The sequence below is a fragment of the Euprymna scolopes genome, chromosome 14, assembly GCF_053919585.1.
Source record: "Euprymna scolopes isolate OS-2025 chromosome 14, ASM5391958v1, whole genome shotgun sequence".
NCBI lineage: Eukaryota > Metazoa > Mollusca > Cephalopoda > Sepiida > Sepiolidae > Euprymna > Euprymna scolopes.
The window spans coordinates 79666948-79694644 of NC_136495.1; the positions used below are offsets into that span (position 1 = coordinate 79666948).

The following is a 27697-nucleotide window of genomic DNA, read 5'->3' on the forward strand; positions in this document are numbered from 1 at the left end:
GCTTCACTGAGTGACAATTTATTTGTGTGTGAACGAATTTCCGTTTCCCTCCTTGTTTTATTTCTTCTTTGGACAAGACCACATTTACTTTTGGCTTCCATTTCCGTCTTTTGTCTTGCTTAGTTCTGTAGTGGGATGCCCGGTGTCCCACTAGGCCACATTTGGTACAACGTTGGTCTTTATAAGGGCAGTTTTTTCTTAAGTGCGGACCCGCACAACTCCAACATTCAAAACTTTTCCTTTGTCTTTTGAAAATGTCTTCTGTTTTACTACCTGAACTTGGGATGTGACTTTTCCCTCTATCCTAGTAGTGTCCCTTTTTACATTTATCAATTTCTGACATTCTTCTGTCACTTTTTGCAAGTTCATTTCCGGGTCTTGCTCCATGATTGATAATATCCTTGACCTTAAATCCTTGTCCTTCGGTGCTGTCAGTCCCTGGACAAATATGTAGCACTTAAACCTGTCCACTGATAAATCCTTTAATTTAAACAGTTCACACTGGGCGTTGACTTTGCCCGCATATGTGACAATGTCATCAGTTTCGTCTTTTGACATATTTAAACACCTATACCGTGTATGAAAAAGACTATCTCTTTCCCCGAATATAACATACAAAATTTTCACCGTTTCAAAAGAAGAGATCTCTTCCGGTTTTTTAGGCAATATCAAATTCGTGAATTTAGTATTTTCTTCTGTGCCCATTTTTTGGAGTAATAGTGTTATTTTTTCCTCATCCGACCACTTCTCGCATCGTTTTGTAAATATCGTTTCAAACCTACGATAATAGGCTGGAAAAGTGTCACCTTTTTCTGGGTCATATTTAAACTCTGAAAGCGAGTTCGCTATACCCTCAGCCGAAAAAAATCTGGATGCAAAAGAAGTTTGATATACAGGGTACTGAGATTTGGGAAAATCGATGTGATCGGTTTTTGTGCTAGAAATTTGGCGATTAAGGGGTCAAAGTTCAACAATTTGACCTTTGTAAACTCTACCAAACTCCTCCGACAATTTTGGGTGTACGCACTTGAAATTTTAGATATAGGTTCCATGGACATGGATCTAACTTAATAACTTGATTTGAGCCCAAAACAATAAATTTTAAGGGGTGATAATAGGGGTAAAAAAAAAATTGACCTCTGCGGCCTCTTCCAAATTTTCTCGTCTAAATATTTGAAATTGTACATAAAGCGTATTCAGAGACAGGGCAAGCTTTTTCATCAGGTTGGATCGAGAATTTTTAGTTACCAATATATAAATGTATGGATGTATGTCTGTTTGCATGTCTGCCTTAAACTTTCAATAGAGGTGACGGATTTTTTCAAGATTAGTATCGTTTTAAAGTTCGACATTTCATACGACAAATATCGAAAAATTGGCTAAAAACATTAATATCTTCCCCTTCAACTAGGCACTTTTCTACAGGGAGGGTCACTTTTTTCGCCGATATTTTTGAAAGTTATCCTCTCCTTTAGATTGTCTAGCCTTAATTTAAAAAATTGTTGCTTCCGGTTTGGCGGTGGTCGTAACAGCATAAACGTTAGGTTTTACCCCGTTTTTTTCCTCCTTTGTGGTACGGGTTCGAGCCTGCCTTCCTACTACCACTTTTTTTTTTTTGCTCAATATACACATCCAAACACCCGGGCAACGCCGGGTTGAAATGCTAGTATACATATATACTAGCAAAAGTACCCGTCGTTCACTGGGTTCAAAAACAGCCTACAGAAAATGAACTCTGATTTATGAAAGTATAATGGGTTATGAAAAGATAGGGTTGTAAAGAGATAGGTTTGCATTTGGGGGTATCAAAACCAAAGCAAAATATGATGAAAGTAAAAATAAAATAGATAAACCCCATAATTTATTATACCATACCTGCTCACACTTAAACACTTATCACAATATTCGGTGGATCTATATTAAAACACCTTGTTAAACTTTGTGACATATTTCCATTCTATGGAGATCAGGCGCAAACGAACACCCAATAATTTTATTATACCATATTTCTTCAAACTGAAACATAATTATCAAAGTATACTTACGCAGATAGATATGAAAAGTCTTTATTAAAGTTTGTACCTATTTCGATTCTATGGAGGCCACGCGCAAATGCAGACCCCACAAATTTATTATACCATCCCAATTTAAGTTAAAACATACTTATCAAAGTATTATTATGTACATCTATATCAAAAACACTTGTAAACGTTTTTTTTTTTTTAATTTTTAAATCTTTTATTTCCATACTTTGTTGACCAGGTGCGTACGCAGACCCCACAATTTTAATGAATCACCATTATGCCATATCAAACATACACATTCCTGTGTCTTGATACATCTTCTATCATTATATGTGATCAGTTTTCTATAATAGTCAACAATATAGGAGCCTATTCGTAACCAGACACACACACAGACGTTCAGCTTTATATTATAGATATCTATATATTTTATATATATACTAGCAGAAGTACCCGTTGTTGACTGGTTTCAAAAACAGTTTACAGAAAATGGACTGATTTATGAAAGTATGATAGGTTATGAAAAGGAGGGGGTTGTAAAGAGATAGGCTTTGATACTAAAAAATTTTACCCTAAGCAGAATATGATGAAAGTAAAGATAATTTTTGCGAAAATATATTTTTTTATATCAATTTTGTTTCCATTCGTAGCCAAGAGTGACCAACAAAATTATGTTTCCTTACAAAGAGAAAATGTTATATATATAATAATATAAATATACAAGAAATAAATGTTACCATAGTCAATAAATGTTACTTTTATGGTAGAAAAGTTCATTGGTTTGTATTTTTAAGTAGCTTGTAAAAAAAAAATTTTTTTTTTAATTCACGAACCGGTTTAAAAAAAAATCAAAATGGCAGCGACTTTGAAATGGAGAGCCCCGTTTTCAATTTGAAGTAGAGGCACCTGAGCATTCTGTGTTAACAATTTAAGATAGTTCCGTCAATGTAAGGAATATTTATAAACATAATTTAATATTTTCCGTTATTTTGTGCTTGAGGAATATTTGATTATGGCATGTGTAGTTTATATAAAAATTCATTTAAGTAGTTATCGCCTCAAATTTCGTTTTAATTTCGGTTCGCTGAAATTATTTTAAGTAAAGAGCATTAAAAACTATTTCAAAACAAAAAAAAAACATGAACTGAACTTTTATTGACTATGGTAACATTTATTTCGTGTATATTTATTTTTTAGGGTAGTCGTTTGTTCGCTTTTCTGCTAAACACTCTTACTAAATAATATTGACAAAATATCGAAAAACGAAGGAACAAAAACAGTTTTGAAAAATAATGAAGCTTTATTTACTTTAGTAAAATAATCTGAAACAGCAAAATGGGATAATTAAAAAGTAAAGACGTAATTACTTTAGTTTTTTAAAGCAAATAATCGATATAAATATGTATAAGAAGAAAATGGCGCCCTTTTCAAGCAGAACAGCTTCGTTTCAGTTTTACAGTATTGAACGATGTAGTATTGCACCGTTGGATTCAGGGGTGTACTATTGTAATGTAAAGAACACGCAGGAAGGTTTGTAATCAACTGAATTCCTTCTAGTACACTGACAAAAAAAGCTTAAACAGATATATAAATAAAAATAAAAAAGTTATGTAAATGTTTTTAAAAAGAAACGTAATAACGTGAGTAGGATTTTTTTCCTTCTTTTGACACGATAACAAGTAACGTTCTTATGTTTTATTTTAACCATTTATCCATCTTCGAAAGAGTGCCACATGCAAGTGGAGAAGAAAAAAACAGTTATGCAAAATTTGTGTCGAGAATTGGCTAAAGTTCTGACTTTTTTTTTTTGGCTTTCACTTTAATAAGAACAAGAATTTATGAGGTGAATTTATTCGACAAAATATGATTCAACTAAAAAAATAAAAAAAAGCTAACGTAAATTAAGATTAAAGTTAAGGTGTTATTGTGGACCTCACCCCTTTTAAAAAACCTTGTAAAACTTTGTAACATATTTACATTCTATGGCGGTCAGGCGCGAACGAACACTCCATAATTTTATTATACCATATTTCTTCAAACTGAAACATAATTATCAAAGTATACTTACGCAGATAGATATGAAAAGTCTTTATTAAAGTTTGTGCCTATTTCGATTCTATGGAGGCCACGTGCAAATGCAGACCCCACAAATTTATTATACCATCCCTATTTAAGTTATATATATATATATGTATATATATATATATATATATATATATATATATATATATATTTATTAAATGAACTTACAAAGAATATATCGTTAAGAAAGTGGATGGAAAAGATTAAAAAGAACTTTAAAAAGAATTGGGATAGAATGAGCAGATAAGAAATACAGAAAAAAGGCAAAAAAAATTATAATTAGAATTAAAGGCAAAGATTCAAGAAAAAATTGCAATAGAAAATGAAATGAAAATGTTAACTTTGTAAAAAGTTCACAATAAAGTACTTAAAATGTTCAATTTTTATGAAAGTTCAAATAAAATCCTTAGAATGGTGTTCTGGTGTCATTTTCTTCCAGAACACCATTCTAAGGATTAAAAAAATTGCTTATTAGCTATACAAGCAAACAATGGTTTCGGCCTGTATTCATGTATATATGGTTCACTGTATATGTGTTTTTATTTTTAATTGCAATCATCAGTGCTCAAAATATGCACCAAAAACAAACAATGCAAATTATAGAAATAAATTCCACCATGGAAAAAAGAAAACCCAAAATTATTTACATATTCATCTTTATTTTAAGACTTACTCAAGATGATTTATGATTGTGTGACACGCTTATGAAATGGAACTCATTTTCTTTTTAATTATTTACTAGTGGAGGGTAGGGTGCCTGGCCTTGTCCTGTTGTAAAATATGCCTGAATATGCTTCAATTCATGCAGATTTCGTATTTATTATTACAAAGCCAATTTTGTATTGAATATTATATTGTACCTGATACATAGTACTGATTTCAAAAGTTAAAATACAAAAACATAACTTGGGTACAATCAGCTAAAATTGAAACCAAAGCATTTACACTCCAGTTGGGTTTCCTACCATTTGAGCTATTGACAGATATATAAGAAAAATTTAAAGTTCAACCACTTCAAACTATGATGTAATTTGCGCATGCGCAAAAGTAATATATGTCGGCAAGTTCAAATGAACATTTTGCATTTCAACTTGCAGACATATTTCTATATGCATTATTCATTCATCCAAACAAAGATTTTACTCGTTATAAACAACTTGGTGTATGATTACTATTACCTGTTAATTTCAATATTATGTGACCAGTAGTTTATCGGTTAAATATTTTTACACACACACACACATCTACTGTTTTATTTATATAGATAATTGTTTTTTAAATATCGATGTTATGTACAAAGTTTTCTCAGAAATGTGGGTGAAAATAGCTAGCCTAGATGGAAGTTCAATCTTTTTTAGTCAGCAAACAGATATGAGGGTCGTTTCATAAATATGTCATCTAAGCTTCAAGTTCTGTTCCATCGACAAAATGTTGCATCCCTCTACCTATTTTACAAGTATTTTAATGGTGGATGCTGCGACCAACTACAAGCCCTTGTATCCTTTCGACGTAAATACCCCTGACAAACCTAACAAGCAGCAAAGTCCCACCCCTACACAGTAGAGATCCTTAGATGTAAGAAAGCCTTCTACTCCAAATGCTTCTTCCCCAGAACTGCTAGACTTTGAAATTCCCTTCCGGGTTCCTGCTTCTCCAACTGTATTGGCATGCAGAATTTCAAGTGTAATGTGAACCGACATCTTTTTTTTTTTTTTTTTTACACAGTGATCACCACTTATCAAGGCCCGGAAGCCACTCAGGGATAAGGGTTATTGCAAGTACATTATGTTAGTGTGGAGATTTGATGAAGTGTTTAATTAAGGGGGCGGTTCATTAGGAATTTGTTAACATTGGACTTGAAGACATCCAAGTTGTAGTCCGGAGGGAAGCAGGCAGACGGAACAGAGTTCCACAGGCGTGCAGTTCTAAGAAAGAAGCTTTGTTCATGGAATCCGCGTTTTGATTTAGGCACAGATATAGAGTGGGGGAAATTTTTCACAGTGGATTCAGCTAGACGGGTGTTTTTCGTGAAAGATTGGCGAGGGGGGACCAGAGATTGGAGTTCAGACGAGCACCTGCCATGGAAATAACGATAAAACAAGGATAGGCTCGCAACGTCTCTTCTGTGGGAGAGAGGTTGCAGGGTAGAGAAAAGGGCATCCCCCACTAAGCCACGAAGTCTATTTTGTACTCTGTCAAGGCAGGATAGGCTGTTTTTAGCAGCTCCTGCCCAGATATGGCAACAGTATTCCATCCTTGGACGTACTTGGCTTTTATATAGATAGAGAATTGCATCAGTAGTGAGATATCTTCTGGAGCGGTAGAAGGATCCCACCATCTTTCCAGCGACCTTGGCAACAGACTTGATGTACGTGTTCCATTTCAGATCAGGAGTAAAGGTCAAACCCAGAAGCTTGTCAAAACACGGGGCCTCACCCAGATGAGAGTCATCCATCACAATTGATGCTGGACTCCCTACATAGTATCCCTGCAACTTATATCCCTAATAATAGTTCCCTACATCAAAGTGGTAATGTGCCTTGTTTGGGGTGAAAGTGTAACAAAAAAAAACCCCAAACAATTGAAGAACTATAAAGACATACGACGTACCATTAAAGCAAGCGACCTTTTGAACTCCAAAATTTCCTTTTCTACATGGTTACCACCATTCTCAATACACTTTTGCCAGCAATAAACGATGAACATCCGGAGTGCATTTTGTCATATAAGGATCATTCCAAAAGCCTCCTACATTTTTTTAGCTCAAAAGTTGAACTATGAAGGTGGGGCTGTACCATTAAAACCACATCTCTGCTTCTGACGCACGTCCATGTCAGGGGTCATGACAGGGTTTGCTTTTTTAAAGTGCCACACCGTAAATATTTGCAACAGAGAGATGAAATTTTCAGATCATGAATGCATAAGTCTAGTTATCATAACAATGCAATTAGCAATCCTCTCAGTTTCATTCAAACGAACAAAGAATAGGGAGCATAACTTTTGGAATATCCCTCGTATTAATCAAGCAGAACTTGAATTTAGATCCAAGCTAACATTGATAATAGAAATAAAACAAAAACCAATAAAGAGAAAATATTGATTCAATATCATAAACGCACCACATTCTTTGAATTTTTTTCGTTTTTGGAAAGATCTTGTGAAAGTTTTTGAAAATGTAAACCTCTTCTTTCTATTACCAAGGCAACTGCTTATGTCTTCAAATCACACATGCGATTATATGCAACAAAGTCGCGTAATAGTTTTCACAACATGGAGTTGACATCATGAGATAATCCAGTTGTTCCAACATAACAATGGAAACAAATGGAATCATTCTATGGAGTGTTGAATGACAAAGCAATAAAAATAAATAACAATGTTCGCTTTTTTTTGGCTTTTGTTTGAAAAACAAAAAAGCAAACTTGTTCAACAAGTGACTCTGCATACATTACATGAATGGACAACTAAGCTATGATGTCATGAAAAAATGGGATTCTTTCTTGAACAAATTGCATTTAAAGCAGAGTTATCAGATTTATTAAATAAAAACTGGTGGATATTCCTGGTAAAATCGTTTAATAATAACTATATAATTTTTTAAAAAGATGGGGACAACTACGATTCCATGTAATTTGACTAGTGGTGGGACGATTGATCAGAATCAGAAAAAATCTGAAATTTTTTAGGTATTGGAATCAGTATCAGAATTGGGAACATTTATGTCTATTTTCCAATGCCAAAACAATTCTTTTATTAAAACGTTGTCTTTAAATATTTAGAAAAAAATATGTTAGAATTCCTTTCATTTTTTGTAAAAACAAAAACAAAGAAATAAATAAAAAAAATTCTGAGGAAAAAAAGTAAAATGGAAACTTTGAGCAAACTATACACCAAGACATTTTATATGGATTTATTTATTTTTTGTTTGAACTTTGGAGAGTTTTTTTTTCTTATTGTCTTTTATTACCTTAGCACAGGTTTAAAAAAAATTCTTGTAAATAATTTTTTTCTTGCATGGGAAAGTATGTAACAGAGCCACTGACACATATGTTGCAGCAGCGGCATGACGCGTATGCAAATGACCAAATCTGTGGCACGAGGTGACGTTGGAGTGGAGAAAGAGGAAGGAAAGAAAAAGTGAAGAGAGATTTAGAACCATGTGGGCAGTGACAGTGAGGCGAAATTCATGTCGGTGAGAGAGATTTGAAAAACTCGCCGGGCGGCAACTGGACTTGAGCAGATGTGTCAACACAGGAGGAGAAAAAGCATGTGTTCAACATGGCAGGGTTTTGTTAAGCATATGGCGAATGAATGAACTTATAAAATCAAGATGCAGGCATAGTTTGGAAAGTAACATGAATAAACGCTTTTATTTCAACTAAAAAAGTTGAGTCGAATTTCTTTCCTTTTTGTTACTTTAAGACTGTCTCTGCATGCAACGTTTTGGGTCCAAGTGAAAATTTTACATTCCTTAAGACAGAGGTTCTGAAGTAGGGGTAAATTTACCCATAAGGGGTAAAAAAATTATATAGTCAGGAGTAAATGAAGTACCTGATAATTTAAAAATAATTATTGCTTTTCAAATTGTGTCATGTCTAAGAAATGTACATACTTGGATTGATGCGTTCAAAATGACTTTGATTTCGTCGTTGTGGATGGTGTTGAGAAACCTCAATATCTGCTGTGTTTAAAAGTCCTTAGAAATGGGTCACTGAGACCGTCAATACTGAAACAGCATCTAGAAGCTTCACATCCTGTCCATGCATCCGATGAGGCAAAGAGGGCTAGGTTTAGGGCTGCAGGAGCACTGCTCAAATATGAAGAAACCAATGCTCACAGTTTCCTATAATGTACTGATGTAAATAACAAAAGCCAAGCGACTTCATGATATTGCGGAGAAGCTGATTAAATCTTGTGTCTTAGATATGGTTGAACATGTATGTTTGATTAAAGCCAAGCAGATGATTCTAATCATTTCTCTTTCTAATGACACAATCCATCGCTCAAGTTTAGTAGCAATAAAGACAAAGGTCAAAAACCACCTGATAGCCAGTCATATGAGAGTAGTATTGCCATAAACAGCTCCTTGCATAAAAAACTGATTAACTCAATGAATCAGCAGTGTTCCAACTGATAATGCTTCTGGTGTTTCTGTTCATTATTTTTAGTAATAAAAATTAACTTCATAATTTTATATTTAGAAAAAGTTTGATTTTCTTTATTTTTGTGATACGAACGTATAATACTATTTTTATAACAAAACCTTAAATCCTAAACAATAAAAAAATGTTTCTTTTTGACCTTCTTGTTTTCTGTCAGGGGTAAATGGAGAAATACATAAAGCCGAGGGGGTCAATGATGGAGGAAAGGTTGAGAATGGCTGCATTAAGAGCTTGTCAAAAGATACAGATAAATAGGTTGAGGTTATTATGCCTTTGCACATGTGTACAAATGCACTTTTCATATTTTTTTTCAAACCTAATTTTCTTATACACGTATGCAAATTACGATTTCAGTTTTTTTAATTGTGAATAAAAAAACAAAAAACAAACAAAAACAACCCAGTTTAAAAAAAATGTTTGAACTAGCTGTCAGTGTGAGAAAAAATGTTTTTGTTATTTCAAAATTGTCAATAAATTTGAGGAAGACATTTTTTTTTTACATAAACTGGTTATAATAAGAAAAATATTGCTTACATTATGAAGAATAAATAAAAAATAAAACTTTAAAATACTTTCTCATGTAGGGGTTCCTTGGAGCATCACTATTATTGGAAAAACTTCCACAAAAAGTAAAAGGATTACAAACACACTTTTATAAAATAATCCAGTACTTCATTGGCATGTCTGCTAAATAGAACACAAATTTTGTGCATTAAAACTTTTGTGAGGGTGGGGGTGGAGGTAGGGGTCCTTTATTTTTGTAACTATTTTTTGTGGTCTGGGAACATTTCTCTATCTCTCTTTTTCATTCTCCAACAGGTTTGGGAAAAAGGACTTATAAATGCTCTTTTAGACAGTACACATTTTTTCAGTTTCTGATTTATGGTTCCACCATAAATCAGAACTGGTCACTGAAAAATGACATCATGCCTGACTTACTAAGATCTGTCGAACAGCCAGACTGCCTATAATAAATAAGAGCTTTTGTTTTTCATTTATGACTAAAATCAGAAATATTTCTGAGTATGGGTCAACTTTACATCATCCTATAGAAGCAAACGGTTTCTCCTTTCCTTCCAGATATGGTCAGTCATACGTGACATTTTTTTTTTCTTACATGGTAGTCACCACTTACCAAGGCCCGGAAGCCACTCGGGGATAAGGGTTATTGCTTGTACAGTAGTCAATGGGATAATATCGTAGTAATCGTAAGTAGTTAGTAATGGAGATTTGATAAAGTGTCTTACTTAAGGGGGCGGTTTATCAGGAATTTTTTTATGTTGGACTTGAAGACATCCAAGTTGTAGTCAGGTGGGAAACAGGCAAATGGAAGAGAGTTCCACAGGTGTGCACTTCTAAGAAAGAAGCTTTGTTCATGGAATCTATGTTTTGATTTAGGCACAGATAAAGAATGGGGAAAATTATTGACAGTGGTTTCAGCTAGACGGGTGTTTTTCATGAAAGATTGGCGAGGGGGGACCAGAGATTGGAGCTCAGACGAGCACTTTCCATGGAAATAACGATAAAACAAAGACAGGCTCGCTACGTCTCTTCTGTGAGAGAGAGGTTGCAGGGAAGAGAAAAGGGCGTCCCCCACTAGGCCATGAAGTCTATTTTGTACTCTGTCAAGGCAGGATAGGCTGTTTTTAGCAGCTCCTGCCCAGATGTGGCAGCAGTACTCCATCCTTGGACGTACTTGGCTTTTATATAGATAGAGAATTGCATCAGCAGTGAGATATCTTCTGGAGCGGTAAAAGGATCCTACCATCTTTCCAGTGACCTTGGCAACAGATTTGATGTACGTGTTCCATTTCAGTCAGGAGTAAAGATCAATCCCAGAAGCTTATCAAAACATGGAGCCTCCCCTAGACGAGAGCCATTCATTTCAATTGATGCCAGATGGGGATCAGAGCATTGATGATGTAAAGATAGGAGCTTGGTTTTAGATGCATTGAAAGTAACCAGCCATGTCTTCCCCCACTGTACCACGTGCTCAAGATCAGAGGAGAGAGAATCAAAGAGAACTTTTTCATTTATGGCCTTAGATGTGTTGCCATAGATGGTTGTGTCATCAGCGTAGATATCAATGAATGATTTAAGTATTTTGGGAGATCATTGATGCAGATCAGGAAGAGAGTTGGGCCCAGGATGGACCCTTGAGAGACTCCAGCATTAATACTGTGGGCCTCTGATTTCTGTCCATCAGCCACTACTCTTATGAGCCTATCAGAGAGAAATGATTTAATGATTGAGAAAACATTTCCAGTTATATCGTAGCTGGAAATCTTCTGAAGTAGGCCCTTACTTCTTTATTTAATATGGATTCCAGCAACTTACTCATGATACTCAGGAGACATTGGTCTGTACTGAGAGGAAGATGACTTATTATCAGAATTCTTAAATGCAGGGCATACTGATGAAGTTTTCCAGGGTGTTGGGAAGCACTTCTCCTTAAGGCAACGCTTAAACAGTTTTGTAAGTATGGGGGCAAGTTCTGGTTGAAGCTTTTTCAACGCTATAATTGGAATGCTGTCAGGGTCAGTCGCATTACTGGAATCAAGGTTTTTGATTAGCTTGGCGACCTCATGCACAGATATTTGTATGTTATAGGAGGAAATACGGGGAGTTGATGGCCTTCGTTGCATAGGGTAGAATTAGCTGCAAAGTTCTTGGCAAATAATTTGGCTTTGTCTGATGCTTACAAGATGACCTCAGGTCCATTGATGATGGTTGGGATAGAACGCACGCTTCTGTTCAGGATCCTGTTTGCTTTCTCCATGTATTATGACTTTTAAATGTTCTTCTAATCTTACTTTTAGTGGACGAAGTGTCTCACCTTTATATAATTTTCCACATTTATATGGAATCTCATACACACAGTTCTTAGTCATGGTTATTTCTGTTGGAGGCTTGACTTGCACAAGATGTTTCTGGAGAGTAAAATCGCTCCTGTATACTGTCCTGATGTCATATAGATTATATATTCTTTGAATTTTTTCAGATCCCATTTATGTATGGTATAAAGACTGTGATGAGTTTTCGGGTGGTATCCTTTGTTGTCTGATTCAGGTTTCTTGGAGTTGATATAATGGTCTCTGCATAATTGTTTTGATGGAGTGTTTCTCTTAAACTGTCCATCTCCTCTTGATATGTATTGCTATTACTACATATTGCTTTTGCTCGATGTTGTAGAAAATGGATTCCTTCGTTGATGTCATATGGATGGTGGGTGTTAAGAACAATAGAGAGTAAGACGATTCAAAAAAAGCAGTGCATATGCTGGGTGACAATCAACTGCTAAGCAGACCAAGTACAGAATTTAACACCATAAGGAAGCCATTAATTATAAATAGCAGATAATAAATAGATAGATAGTAATAAAGTAGGTGAAACAAAAATAGGTTTAAGGCTCCTAAAATTTGTACTAGAAATGACCACGATTAAATGATTAGTGAATAGAGTACTTAGTGAAATTAAATCGTAAAACTTACAATCCTGGAGATTCTGAAACAAGGAGCAACACTACATATAAACTCAATCCTCAATGCAGGCGACCCAAAAATACAATTGTGAATTATTTAGGACATTTACCGATGCATGGCTGATGGAATGAAAGCATGCTACTCCAGTGGATTAAATAAAGGGTTTCATTTGAAATTCTGTGCAGATTATTAAGTTTAGCTTTAAAAATTCATGCGTTGTGCAAATAACACTGAAGATGAGAACACTAGTCCAAAGAATCCAAATAATACCACTCAAATCTTAATCAATTTGTCTCTCACTGTTACATAATAGTAGTCATGTGGAAAAATTTAAAGCTTAAGTTAAGGGAGTCGGGTCACTTGGTTTCCCCGTAAGATCTCTCTCCCTCACTTAAATAATGCAATTTGCAACCCACTCTGATCCATATAGGAAGTATTACTTTTGGTACACTCCTTGTATTAATTGATTTTTAATATATTATAAATCTAATTTATTTTAAAAGTGCTTTTACGATAAAAGTACAGAAAATGTAAGGAAAAAAAATTAAGGTTCATCTTTTATTTCTTTGAAACGGGATTAATAACTTAATTTTTACATAAATTTTCTGCATTATAATGCACCAAAATTCCATTCAGAGATTCACATCTGTTTAAATTACAGACAAATTTATATGTAGTGTTGCTCCTTGTTTCAGATAGTGTACTTTTAGTGATAGTAACATCTTTGTAAAGTCCTGTGAGCAGCGTTAACAATTAATGTAGGTGTAATTAAATTGGTGAATGCAAAAGATGGATATAAATATGAATCGATCACTAGTTTGTGTGTGTGTGTGTGTGTGTGTGTGTGTGTGTGTGTGTGTGTGTGTGTGTGTGTGTGTGTGTGTGTTTGAGTTTACCTTCTGGGTGGTTGAGTTCACTGGAGATATAGCAGCAGGCTTAAAGGAATTTCAGCAGCGCATTTCAGTCTTATAGGATGTTAAAAATTGAGGTGTGGCACAAAAGAACTCTGATTTCAGTTGACCAAGCCACTATCTTATAGGCTTAGTTATTTTCACAAAGATCATTACTTTTTGGATTTGAAACGATTTTTATTGGTTGCAAAATATTTTGAGTTCACACATTTCTGTGAAAACCAACTTGATCAAAAGAACGAATCTCCTTAAAGCAGAGAAAGAAAAAAGGTAGCAATTAAAGCCATTTACTTTTTAGCATTTGTTCGAATCGCATCTTGATGTAAAGATCCAACGAAAAAAGTAAAAAGGAAAGAAGAAAGAGTATGCTGAACGAACAAAGAAAAAGAGTTACTGAAATCAGTTCAGTAACTTTTCTATAATTGTCCATCTCGCACACCCATTTATAATCTACCACACATATTTTTATTATATACACATATTTTTATTATATATACATATTTTTTATTATATATACATATTTTTATTATATGCACATATTTTTATTATATGTATATATTTTTATTATATACATATATTTTATTATATACACATATTTTTATTATATATACATATTTTTATTATATACACATATTTTTATTATATATACATATTTTTATTATATACACATATTTTTATTATATATACATATTTTTATTATATATACATATTTTTATTATATATACATATTTTTATTATATACACATATTTTTATTATATACACATTGTAGCTTCCACCCGATTATCTGAGACCATTTTAATTTTGTTAAATTCTTCAAATGAAGAAACTTATAAATGAATGCAAACATAAATAATAAATTTCCAACTTTCAGACATGGAATTTTGACTCTTAGAACTCTTAGAGTCAACACAAAAAGACAAAATTTTAAATCTTTTGTGATGCTGCAAAATGCTGGCATAAATTCCCCGTCTTTCACAAATCTGCTGCTTGAATTGGTCATGTTACAACAGCATTATAGAATAGATGCTGTTCAGATGTGAGCTTGATAAATTTTCTTTCTTATGCTCATCAACAATCGCCATAATATATTACAGATTCAAAGGTGTAAGCAATTCTTATAATAAGTAACCATGTGTAATCTTTAATTTGTTCACAAATGATTTGGGTTTCTGTGTTGAAATACTTCGGATCTGCTTTCTGAACAGCTGGCATAGTTGGATGAGATTTGCACTCAGGTAAGTTGGTTGCAAGGCTGAAATCATCTCAGTAACCCTAAGTTTTCTCAGATCTGGTGATTCGTTCAAGATTCATTACCGCTTAATAACAGCTTTTTCAAAGCCTAACAGCAACACTTTTTGTTTGTGTTGCAAAATGTTGAATAAGAAACACCCGAGCATGTCTTCTTTATTTGCAGCAGGCTGCAAGAGTATTGGAAGGATGTCAATAAAGTGATAGCCTGCATACTCCCTGAGCAATTGGCACTCTTAGATGTTACATCTGTAGTGTACAATGTGATGCCTTTGTAGTCCGAGAGAAATAAATGCTTCTCACAATCCTAGCTGTGGCTAGACTAGTAGTGTGGACCTCATGCTTGGGAGTAGGGGTGAACTACCTTCTGATTACGATCTGATTTTGAACTTTAAACACCAGCTTAAAGGCAAAATCAGGTGGGATAGGAAGAGATTGTACTCTGCACCACTATTCAAAAGAAGGTGGTGAACACTACTAGCTTAGTTTGAATATGTGTTCCCTGACTAGACATGATGCACAATGACCCATGGTCCTATTAGACTCTATTCCAGTTAGCAAATTCTTTTAGCTAGTGGTACAAATGTATTCTTCCCTCCATCTACCCGGTATTAGAGAGCTTCCAAGATGTCCACTCCTCATATTTATTTTTCCCTACTTTGATCGAAAAACACTGAACTTACTCACGATCCTCATTTGTTTGTTTTTTTTCCTTTTCAAACTTGAATAATCCCTTCCTAGGAACTGACACATTTTTTTTTGTTTTTCTGTAATTAATGGTTGTTTTTTAGTAGTAATCCTCACCCGCAAATTGATGAAATTACATATATATATATATATATATATATATATATATATATATATATATATATATATATATATATATATATATATAACTTTTTGTGGAAAAAGAAATCCAACAGAGTGCTCAATTATAAGGAAAATCCGAAAATAAGAGCGTATTTATATTTTGTTTACAGAAAGATTTTAGATGAGACAAGTCATTGGTACTGTCAGTTTCAAACCCGTTAATTAGGACCGTTTCAAGCTCTCTTCTAAAAACATTCTGTAATATATATATATATATATATATATATATAAAATACAAATAAAATTTTCTCTTCTTCTTCCCTGATCTTTCTTATTTAAATTATGTCTCGGCAGCCGTGTGAAAAGCATATGTTATTTTTCTTTTATTAATATTATTGGAATTTTTCCCCTTTTCCTTGTACATATTTGTGAATTATTCCATGGATTTTCACCTTTTGGATTATTTTGGACCATCTTCCAATTACGTGATTTCCTTGGATTTTACTTGTGCAAATGGAAATTCAATTAACTTTCTTGGAGTTATATTTTTGGATTTTACCGTCATTGGATTATTTACCTTTCACCTGACTATCCATTCACGTGTAATCACCTTTTTCCTTCACCATATTCCCTCTGCGTCACTTTTTGTTATCAAGTAAGATCCTTGACTTACTTGCAGTTTCATCAAATACTTTTGTATGCAAAATCCGATCCCGCATTTTGCTAATTCCTACCTTCTGATGAGAAGGAAAGTATTTTTCGAAACTCCACAGATTAAAGACTATCCACTTATCAAGTGTTTCCTTTTCAGATTAAATATGTTTTTAAGTCTTTTTCAAAGTGTTTTTTAATATGTTTTATTAACTGTTTGCTCTTATATATATATATATATATATATATATATATATATATATATATATATATATATATATATATATATATATATGAACAAATGATTAATAAAATATGTTAAAAGACATCTTGAAAAAGAGTTAAAAACATATTTAATTTTAAGAAAGGAAGCACAAGATAAGTGGATAGTTTCGAAGAAATACTCTCCTTCTCATCAGAGGGCAGGAATTAGCAAAATGCAGGATCGGATTTTGCATATAAAAGTATTTAATGAAACTACAAGTAAGTCAAAGATCTTACTTGGTTAAAAAAGGGTGAGGTAAGGGGAACAGGAGGCAAAAGAAAAATAATAAAAAGATTTCACATGAATGGATAGTCCGGTGAAGGGTAAAAATCCAAAAATGGTAAAATCCAAAACGGTCGAATTTAAAATTTCAATCCAATGGGTAAATTCCAAATGGTCCAAAATCATCCAAAAGGCAGAGTTTCTTGGAAAAAAGTGCAAATGGAATGAATTCCAAATCATTAAAAGAAAAGCACTAGAGATAATATTTAAAACACGTCTGTCAAGGCTGGATGAATCAAAAAAATTAAGGCTTAAAAAACCCCGAAAAGCAGTGACAATATATATATATATATATATATATATATATATATATATATATATATATATATATATATATATATATATATATGCACATACATGAGGATAACATTAAGTAGGATTGTCCATAGAGTGAATGTGGTATTGTGAGTGAAACTAGTTTATAGTTTAGAGAATAGATAAAAGTGGAAGACACACGACCCCCATCTCACCCCACCCAACTTTGGCCTTGTATCACATCTTTTGTCACGTTGTCTGACAATCAACACGTTGTAGCCTAAGTCGCAAAGGAGGCAACGAATAGGAAGGGAGAAAAAAACTTCACCTCCTGTTTTTCTTTTGTAATAATGACATTTATTTCCTCATTTTCTCATTACCGCTGTAACGTCCCTCACATGATCGTCTTCTCGAATGTGCTCTTAGATGTCATTCATGCATCTAACGTGATCGTCTTCTCAAACGTGCTCACTCTGTTTATATATAGTCTTCTCTTTTTCTTACCTTGACGTCATTTCACTCATGGTTCAGTTTTTGCATATAGTCATCCGTGCTATGTTAGACTTTTAGATAATTTATATAATTTTCTGCTTTTTTTTTCCCTTAATTAGTCCATATGTTACGCTTTGAAAAAGGCCAAAAACAATTTTTTAAGGTCAAACTGCTTCAAAAAAGACTAAATTCATGAAACTTGACTTTAAAAAGGCCAATCTGGCAACTCTAGATGAGAATATGAGAATGACCTCCCTTTGATGTAGCTTCGTTTTTGAATATCATTATAATAATATATGATGGTTGTTGTAATGGTGTGAGAAAAGAGCTCATGGGAATTTTGCCATACCATTCTTTACTGAAAAAATAAGTCAGTGAAATATTATGTAAAAAAGGGAACATTTGAAAGAAACAGTGGAAAAAAATAACAAATAGAACATTGTCTGCCAGAAGGTGCTGAATTGTTTCTTACAATGTGATTTTATTATTTGTATTGAACTATGTAGCACAACATTACTTTCTGAGTATTTATTAGTACTTATTAATTTATCTCATTTGGGTCAGTTATATAATTAAAATACAATGGGTACAGTTTTCATGGAAATGTTAATAAACTTATATTTGCTTCTTTTTTTTTTATTAGTTTTCCTGTCCCTCAAAAATAATTTTTTGTGCTATATACAAAAATATCAGCTTTATCAAAAAATAGTTGTTGATTAAATATATTTCTCATTCTTTAGAATTTCCAAAGGTCCTGCTACTTTAAAAAATATTTTTGAAAATTATATTGTTACAATTTTAAGAAGATAACTTAATATCTCTTACATATTTACGTCTTACTAAACAGTCACCTTTGGATAGAATCAAAGTGTAGTAATTGTTCACTGTCACGGGACTATCCTCCTAAGCATCACCGTCTCTTTTGGAGTGGGGAGAGGTTATTGCTTGTTGACCCAGGCTCTCTTATTCATGAGGAGTTTTTGGCCGGACTTAACACGTATTTTGTCCTCATTTAGAGTTCCCTTTTGTGGCAGCTGAATTTTCTTCACATAAAAAAAATGATTTTGTTTTTAACTTTGACCTCGCGAGGAGGCAAGTAAATCATAATCAACAAATTAATTGAAAAAAAAAAAAATGAATCAATTAAAAATCATACTAAAACTAAGGTATGATAAATTATTGTGTAATTATAACACTAGCTAGTGAATATGAGAGATCGTCAGGTTAACTTTAGATCATCTATGAATCGGTATTATTGTAGATTATCTCCCTTTCCCACAAAATGAGATTCTACTTTTTTTAGACGCTCATGCATGAACAGGGAAAACTTGGAGGAAAAAAGAACAAACAAACAAACAAACAAACAAACAAACAACAATAACAACAAATCCAACAAAAATTTTTTACCCCCCCCCCAAAAAAAAACAATTATTTTAAAATTTAGAGTGAAGGATCAACTTCATATTAACATCATTAACATATAAATTCAATAGAAAACGATCTCTCATTTCCCGGTCAATCTATTGTTTTAGGGACAATTAACTATTTTTTATGGGAGATAAAATCGCGCGCGCGTGCGCGTGTGTGTGAGAGAGTATTTTCGATTAAATATAGTTTTACTATCTTGCCAGTCGGACTTAGGGTTAGTGGTAAAAATAAAATAGTTAACATAAAAATTGGGAATGACTCAGGAACACGGGATCATTTTTCGGTAAATTTATATACGAAAGAGATCCCCCATTTATATACTAAACTAGTTTTTTCCTTTTATTTTCTTTTGTCTGTCGGGTTAGAGGCTGTTTATACGTAATCGCCTAAAAAAAAGTGGAATCTCATTTGGGGTGAATGGGGTGGATTAACTGTGGTTGTTAATCTTCAAATTTACTCGTGAATTTATGAAAATCTCTTTAAAATTAAATGCTGAAATAAAGTCATTGAAACCACAGATATTAATATTTCATCTGTGTCTCTATTCAATATGAATTTCTGTTCGTATTCCGGAAAGCAACTCTCGCCGTGCAAGTGCGCGTTGAGAAGCCAGTTGTGATTGGCTGTTATTTTTAGTGTTCAACTGGAATAATGGCTGGTTTGTCTTGTACGAAATCGGTGGTGGCGACGAGGTAGAGTCGGCCGTTGCCTCACTGGATACCCTCTTGCTAGCTTTATACAGCCACTCCAAACCTTAGGAATCTTCTAGTGTAAGCCTCTATCTATACAGGTAAGTTCCTTTTGATGTCTGGTTCCGGACACTGTGAAGTAGCCGGAACAGATGTGGAACTTGGTCCAAAAAATGGCATCGGAGTTTACATGAAAAGAGAATAATCCCTTTTCCTCTTCATATTTCTCTCCATGTACCCACGTTTCTTCGTTTTTGTGCGGGATATATTTTTTCAACATAATAATAAAAGGAAACCTTAAAAATGTACCTTAACAGTTTTATACCGTTTCTTAGTGTGAATATGTTTAAACAAACTCGGAATTTCTAACAACACGGAATTTACAAGCGACTGCATGAGTGCATGACGGCGATCGCCAGGATAGTCTTTCCATCAAAAATCGTATTTAGTAGTATTTTTTTTTCTTAATGTGATAAATAATATATGTTAAAATGTAATTACTATGAGTTATAATTACTTACTTCACTGTAATTCATTATATAAAAAAAATCTTTCTTGCAACTTGAAACTAATTCCTTATTACAGTACACAGGTTTTTATTTTTAAGGTATCATCATTACCATCTTTTGTTGCCCATGCTTTCTACCGTTATTAACTTGTCTTTATTTTATAGATTTTATTATTAAAAAAAAAAAAAGAATAATAATAAAAAAAACCGTTGTGTATTAACACACAGAAACAGATGTGTGTATTGCTAGTGACTGCGTGAAATGTATTTCTTTCATCAGTTTTAGGCAGTGCGTGGTGACTCATTGTTGCAACAACAAAAAAAAAAAGCCGTCTTTTCACTGTTCGGTCTTCTCTTTTCTTTTTCATGGTAGTCTCCCAGCCGTTTTTAGGCGGATTATTATTATTATGTGACTTAATTTAAAATAAATACTTAAAATAAATCGAACAAAGTCTTAATACGGATTTTATTTTATTTTTAACATCAAGAAACATGTACCTAGTAGAATTGTATAGAAATGCTTCGCTGTTATAAATGTTAAAACAAATATTTTCAAATTTTAAACAGTAATAAATGTGCCAAGAGAGCTAGTGGCTTTTTGTACTATGTTATACAACACGTAATCTTTTATGTCACCTGTCATTGAAAAAAACATCCTTCTCTACTGAGGTAATTTTTATTTTTGTCCAAATACACATTGATCCTTTTTACCGAACTGTTTTCCCCCTAAAAACTGATTTTGTGTTTAGCTGAGCTAAACTTTAGCTCTCTGTCCTCCTGGGAGAGGCAAATGGGTACATTTTTACGCCGTGCCCCTGCCCCACTACCCCAGCGTATTATAAACACCCCAATCTCCTCATGTTAAGAACGGCTTTCGAAATAAACACCCTCCAACCTCGAAAGCCGTTCTTAACATCGGAAGGTTAGGGGGGGTTATTCCGAAAGCCGTTCTTAACATGGAGTATTTGGGGGTGTTTATACTACGCTCTGGGATAGGTCGTAAAAAATACCGGCAAATGTATAGGTACTACTACTGTATATATTAGCCAAGATCAGAGTGTTGCCCAAATAACTCTTCTGTCTTCAGAGTAGGATAAATCCTCATCGACTGAACCAACTTAAAAATTTGGTTTAAATTTCAAAGTACTCCCTTTTGTGTGTGATAGGGGTGAAGGGTTCTTAGATTTTTGGCACATTAAAATCTGACCTTTGTCCTTAGTTGGAAGTGTAGAGTTTTAGATTTACCTCGCATCCTCCAACGCACGATGTGACAATAGGTCGACTTAAAACTAGGAAATCCACAAAGGGGGTCTTTCTGGATGGATATAAAAATAGCCATGTTGGAACTCTCTGATGTGACAAGCTGTCGAACCTCGTGAAAAGGAGGATACGCATGGGAGAATGATCTTCTAAAACTGAACATGTTTATGATTCGAGTCAAAAGGCTGAGACGAGTGAATGGAGATATGATTTATCTCTATTTAATAGGTAATACTATTACCTTACTAAGGTAATAGTATTACCTACCTTACTTACTCACAAAGTCAGATTTTTATACTTATTGCTACGGACCGTGCTGAAATAATAGCGTTATTATTTAAAACCCATTCTTAACATGGAAAGGGACTGCCATTAATAATAATAACCCCCCCCCAAAAAAAAAACTTAACAAACTATTCTGTACTTTCATGTAACAATGTAATAAACGAGATACCGTAACATTTAAATTTAATTTGAGAATCTTATCTAATACGGTTCTGGGTTTGTATTACTGTACACATAGATTCAAAGAAGTTGTCAAAAATAAATATATAACAAATAAATGTTATCAAAGGCAAGATAAGTTACTTTTCTACCAAACTGGATATATTTTTTGTGTTTTTATTCAATGTAACATGTTTATTCAGCTCGAAAAACATGCAGTGTTTACCGATGTATTGGAAAATTCAAAATGGCGCCGACTCTCTCTTTAACAGGTTAAGTTTGGGAAAAGATGTTATAAATAATAAATTAGACAAAATACTATTAAAAAACCACCGAATATATGTCAACTTATGTCATGGTAACATATATTGAGCGAATTCCTAACAGTATTTTGCTTAGTTTATTATTTATAACATCTTTTCCCAAACTTACCGTGTTCGGGCGCCATTTTGAATTTTCCTATACATCGGTAAACACTGTATGCTTTTCGAGCTGAATAAACATTACATTGAATAAAAACACGAAAAATATATCCAGTTTGGTAGAAAAGTAACTTATCTTGCCTTTGATAACATTTATTTGTTATATATTTGTTTTTTGACAACTTTTTTGACTCTGTGTACAGTAATACAAACCCACGGTTCTTTTAACTACTGCATAAGTACCCGGTTGTTAATGTAGGGAAATACCCCCCCCCCTACACACACGCACGTGTTACTCTGGATTGGGACAAAGATAAAAATTGTCTCAGCATAGCAGGATTTCTCCGTTATTGACCGAGAACCGAATATCAGAACAGATACCACGCTTTCGCAGCTGGTTTCAAGACGATGGAGCTGGAGCTCAATTCATATAAACTTGAGTAGGAATTAATTGTTGGTAATTTATTTATCAGTTTTGTTTTGTGAAGGTTTTCGTTTTTACAAAATCAACACTTATGAACATGTAAACATCAGATTTTATTTCTACCAAAATAATCTGAGAATTTTTTTGTTGTTTCATGTAGGAGGAGGGAAATGGCTGACTGGTCGTTTTGTGAATTACGCTAGATTCATCTGTATAAATTCAACTTGTTTGCCTGTGTGTGCAAAACTATCTCTATCAAACTACTCCGTCAATTTTTTATCTACAAGCTTGAAACTTGATATATGGGGAAATCAGACCTGTGGAACAAATTTAAATTTTTTTTAGCCGACAAAACAGCTGCTATGGGGTCAAAATTGAAAAAATTGGAATTGGTAAGCGTAAATAAATCGGTTCGATGTGTATCCTCTACGCATGTGCAAATATACATTTATACGTTTAATTGCGTTAATTGGTAAAGTTTTGATATTCATGTGTCCTTATGGTAGCGAATACCAGTGGAGAGGTAAATGTTTTGGTTTAAACTCTAGCTAATAATGGCACACAATTTATTAAAAAAACAACTTTTGAAATCACTACTATATATATTAAGTACAATATAATAATCAATAAAGAATTGGTTCTGTTATAATAAATACGAAATCTGCATGAATCAAAATATGTATGCGTATTTTTACAACCGGGCAATGCCCAGCAGTCTGCTAAATTATTCAACAAAAATCAAAATCCAAGCTACTAATATGAATACTTCGTTTCACAGGCCGTCTCATACTGGAATATGGTTATACTGTCATCCTCCTAAGCATTAGTACTGCCTCCTTATAACTGGTTTAATGTCAGTCGCCTGAGGCGCCATCATTGGGATATGCTGAGGGTCTGGTCTAGGCAAATTTTAAAGTCGTCCAGTCCAGTACTTCTCCATTTATTTTTGTGGAGTTGGTATTTCTTACATGAAACTGACCTCGTGTTATCCAATCTTGGTGGAAAGTAAATATTACTGGTAGGTTAACCCCTCTTTCCCAACCCCCAAAATTTGATTCTATTTTTTCCTAGGAGATTACTTGTAAACACTTTAAAAAAAAAAAAAAAAAAAAAAAAATTGATCGAGAAAAAAAAAAAAAAAAAAAAAAGCGAAAGCAAAAAAAAGTTAAAATTTAGAGTTGAAAATCCGTTTCGTATAACGTAAAATGATCCCCTATTTCCGGGTCAATATTGCTTTTCACAACGGTAAACGAAATATTTTAAACATAAAACTCTAAGTCCGAGTGGCAAGGTCGTAAAACCACACGTTATCACCTAAAAAGATGGATCCCATTTGTATTCATTAACAAAAAAGAAAATGGCTGTCGTAAAACCTTAAAATGGACGGGAAATGACGGATCATTTTACGTTAAATTTATAGCTAAATTTGGTGCCAATCCAAAGTTATACATTATATTAAAAAAATAAAAAAAATAGAGAAAAATCGGTACTTATGAAGAGAAGGTATCGTGCTGAAATAACGTTAGAAACCCATTCTTAACATGGGGAGGATGGTAACTATTATGTACTTTCATCTAACAATTTAATAGAAAAGATACCGTAAAGCTATAATTTAATTTGAAAATACTATATAAAAGAAATAAAATAGCGTAGTACCTTCTCTGCATAAACACCAAATAATTTTTATGATACGTTAACGTTCATGCACTTTTTGTTTTTATTTTTTTGCCAATGTTTTCATTGTTCGCACGCAATCCCCTAAAAAAGTAGAATCTCATTGGGGTGGGGGAGGGAATGATTTAGCGTGAAGTGTTAATGGTATATTACTTATGAATGTTTATGACGCCGAGGTAAAACACCCTGATGTATTTCACTTTTTTTCGTTTATTATATTTCCTCGACACACCCGATAAAACAAAACGGTAGCCGAGAGGGAGTGCCAAGTGCGTACGTTAGTAATGTTTATTGTGATCTTTTTTTTTTTTTTTTTTTTTTGTCGGATTTCGTATTTTCCTTCTCCTATCGAAAATAATTTAAAATGTTAACACATAAAACATAAATAATACAAATAGAGGCCATTTTGACTGATAGGGCCTTGATAAGTGGTGAACTCCATGTAAAAAAAGAAATAATGGTCGAAATCACCTGGTAAATCAAAATTGTGAAATATGAAACGAAACGCGTTCCGGCTATTGAAAGAGAATGGTTCATTTCACTGGAATTTGAATAAAAATAAATGAAATCGACTCTTTTTAGCGTTGAAAATCTTTTTCATTTTCTCTTTTCCGACTATTTATTACTAGTCGTAAAAAAGCGGTATTTGTTTAGTTTAATTAAAGCATTAAAAAATAAAAACATTGAAAAAAAAAATTATCATAAGTACTCGTTATGGAATAGTTTTCGTACAAAAAAATCACGTCGCGCTATTTTTTAAATCGTATTTCCACGTTTAATTTTATGATAGTTTTTTTTTTATTCAGTTGTAAGGTTAAAGTACAGAATAGGTACAAAACATCCTCCCTATGATAAGAATGGCTTTTTAAATAATAGCGTTATTATTTCAGCACGGGAGTACCAAAATCACTTAATTTAATCAAGTTATTTTTTTTTTTACAGAGGAAAATCAAACTTTAATGCGATCGATGTTGCGGCCATTTTGTTTATTTCGCGGAGGAGGAGGAGGGCACCAGGGGAGATAACTCCAACCACCGCTTAAAGTTTGCCAAAATTTGACGAGATTATTTTGAAACACGGGCAGGAAAATACCTAGATAAATATTCGGTACTCCTTGGGCGTTGAGTTCCATGGCGACCAGCATAAAAAACACGCGTCGTTCCCTTCCTGACACAAGCGCACGTAACACTTTATTATTTACTGACGTTGTCGTAGTAACTAAACGATTATCTGTCACATTATTTATTTTGAAAAAAAAGTTTTTCTTTATGAATTGAATATTAAAAGAAAAATTACTAAACATTTATTAATGTCTCATTTTTACAGACATTTGTTTTTAAATTTCTTTTTAAATGACGACTTTTATCGACTTTTTTTAAAATCACTTTTTGCGGATGGGTATGCTGACATTTGTTTTAATTTCTTTTTAAATGACGACTTTTTATCGACTTCTTTTTTTTAATATCTTTTGAGGATGAGTAAAAAACGAAAAAAAAAACCCCATTTACTGATAATTTCTCACTTTTACAAATATTTTTAACAAATAAATGTTATCAAAGTCAAGATACCGAGAAATTGTCAGTAAATGGTTTAGTTATTTTTTCGTTTTTTACTCATCCGCAAATGCTATTAAAAAAAAGTCGATAAAATCGTCATTTAAAAAGAAATTTAAAAACAAATGTCTGTAAAAGTGAGACATTAATAAATGTTTAGTAACTTTTTTTCTTTTAATATTCATAAAGAAAGAGTAAAACTTTTTTTCAAAATAAATAATGTGACAAATAATCGTTTAGTTACTACGACAACGTCAGTAAATAAAAAAAATGTTACGTGCGTTGCGTCAGGAAGGGAACGACGCGTGTTTTTTTTTATGCTGGCCGCCACGGAACTCAACGCCCAAGGAGTACCAAATATTTTTTTTTCACTTATTTTACAGTTTTTTTTTAAATCCGTTTTCATTTTGACCTTTGTTAATCACTTTTTCGTTTAAAGCACCTCTCCTCGTTCGTGAAATAAGCAAGATGGCTGCAATACGGTCGATCTCATTAAAATTTGATTCTCCTTTATATAAAAAAAAAAATGATCAAATTAAGTGATTTTGGCGCTTCTACACTAGCAGAACGAAATTTCAGAAATCGTAATACTGAATTTCACATGAAAACAATGGTATCTACGTATCTCTCAGATGGTTATATAAAAAAAATTCGAAAATCGATAAGGTAGAAATTTATTTATTAAAGAAAATAGAAAAAGAATTTGAAGAAAACGATCGTATTTTCTTATGTTAGACACATGGGAGTTCAAACGTGGGGGGGGGGGTAATTTTCCGTTTCGATTTATTTTATAAAACAAGACGGCCACAATTTTTCACCTGTTAGCACGATTAAAGTTTTTTTGTTTTTTTTTATAATTCAGTAATATTCAGGTAATTTCGATGGCATAATTTAGAAGCTAACATTTGTAATTTTTTTTAATTGACAAAAAAAAACCGAAAAAAACAAACTATTTTTTTATCTTAAAACTCCATTTATCGACTACAAAATTTCGAACTATTTTGCATTTAATAACGAGAAAACTGCTTCAGCAATTCCCGGGACTGACTCCATAACAAGTGGTATCTCCCCCCCCCCAAAAAAAATGGTGGTGTTTAAATAGTATTTTCAAGTTAAATTCAAGTTTTACGATATTTTTTGTTTATTAAAGTGTTAGGTGCAAGCACAGAATAGTTACAAAACACCCGCCAGTCCGGTAACATAGGTGCATAAGTACCAATCGTATTCAGTTAAATTCATAGCAAGCGGTAGCGGCACTTGTATGAAAGGTTTATTCTATTCTCGCTACATCGTAATCACGTGATTAAAATTTTAGCAGACGAAAAATTGGGAAACAAAAAACCCAGTAGATCCGTATTTTTTTGTATACAAAATATTTGACACTTGTGTAGTTTTTCATCCCCAAGAAAATTTAGAAAACTATTCTTAGCTATCAACTTTGACCTTACGATGTCAGAATTCTAAAATTAGAACAAATCGCTTGGTGATATTAAATGCACAAGTGCCAGATATTTTATTTAATAAGTCTAAAACAACAAAAAGACCAATTAATTCGGTTGGTTAAAAATTGTTAAAAAATAATAATTTTGTTTTAATCTTAAAATGTATTATAACATTTTATTAGAAATAA

General features: G+C 33.1%; 1 protein-coding gene across 3 annotated transcripts in view; it reads left to right on the forward strand.

Annotated features, from left to right (window-relative positions):
* Positions 1-19640: 19640 nt before the first annotated feature.
* Positions 19641-27697, forward strand: part of LOC145293111 (ras-related C3 botulinum toxin substrate 2-like) — a 229951-nt gene continuing 221894 nt past the window's right edge. Inside the window, exon 1 of one of the 3 annotated variants that reach the window (XM_080139490.1) lies at positions 19641-19883. The gene's annotated coding sequence lies outside the window, so the exon portion shown is untranslated. The remainder of the gene's footprint in view (positions 19884-27697) is intronic. The other 2 variants (XM_080139491.1, XM_080139492.1) reach the window with 2 other exon arrangements.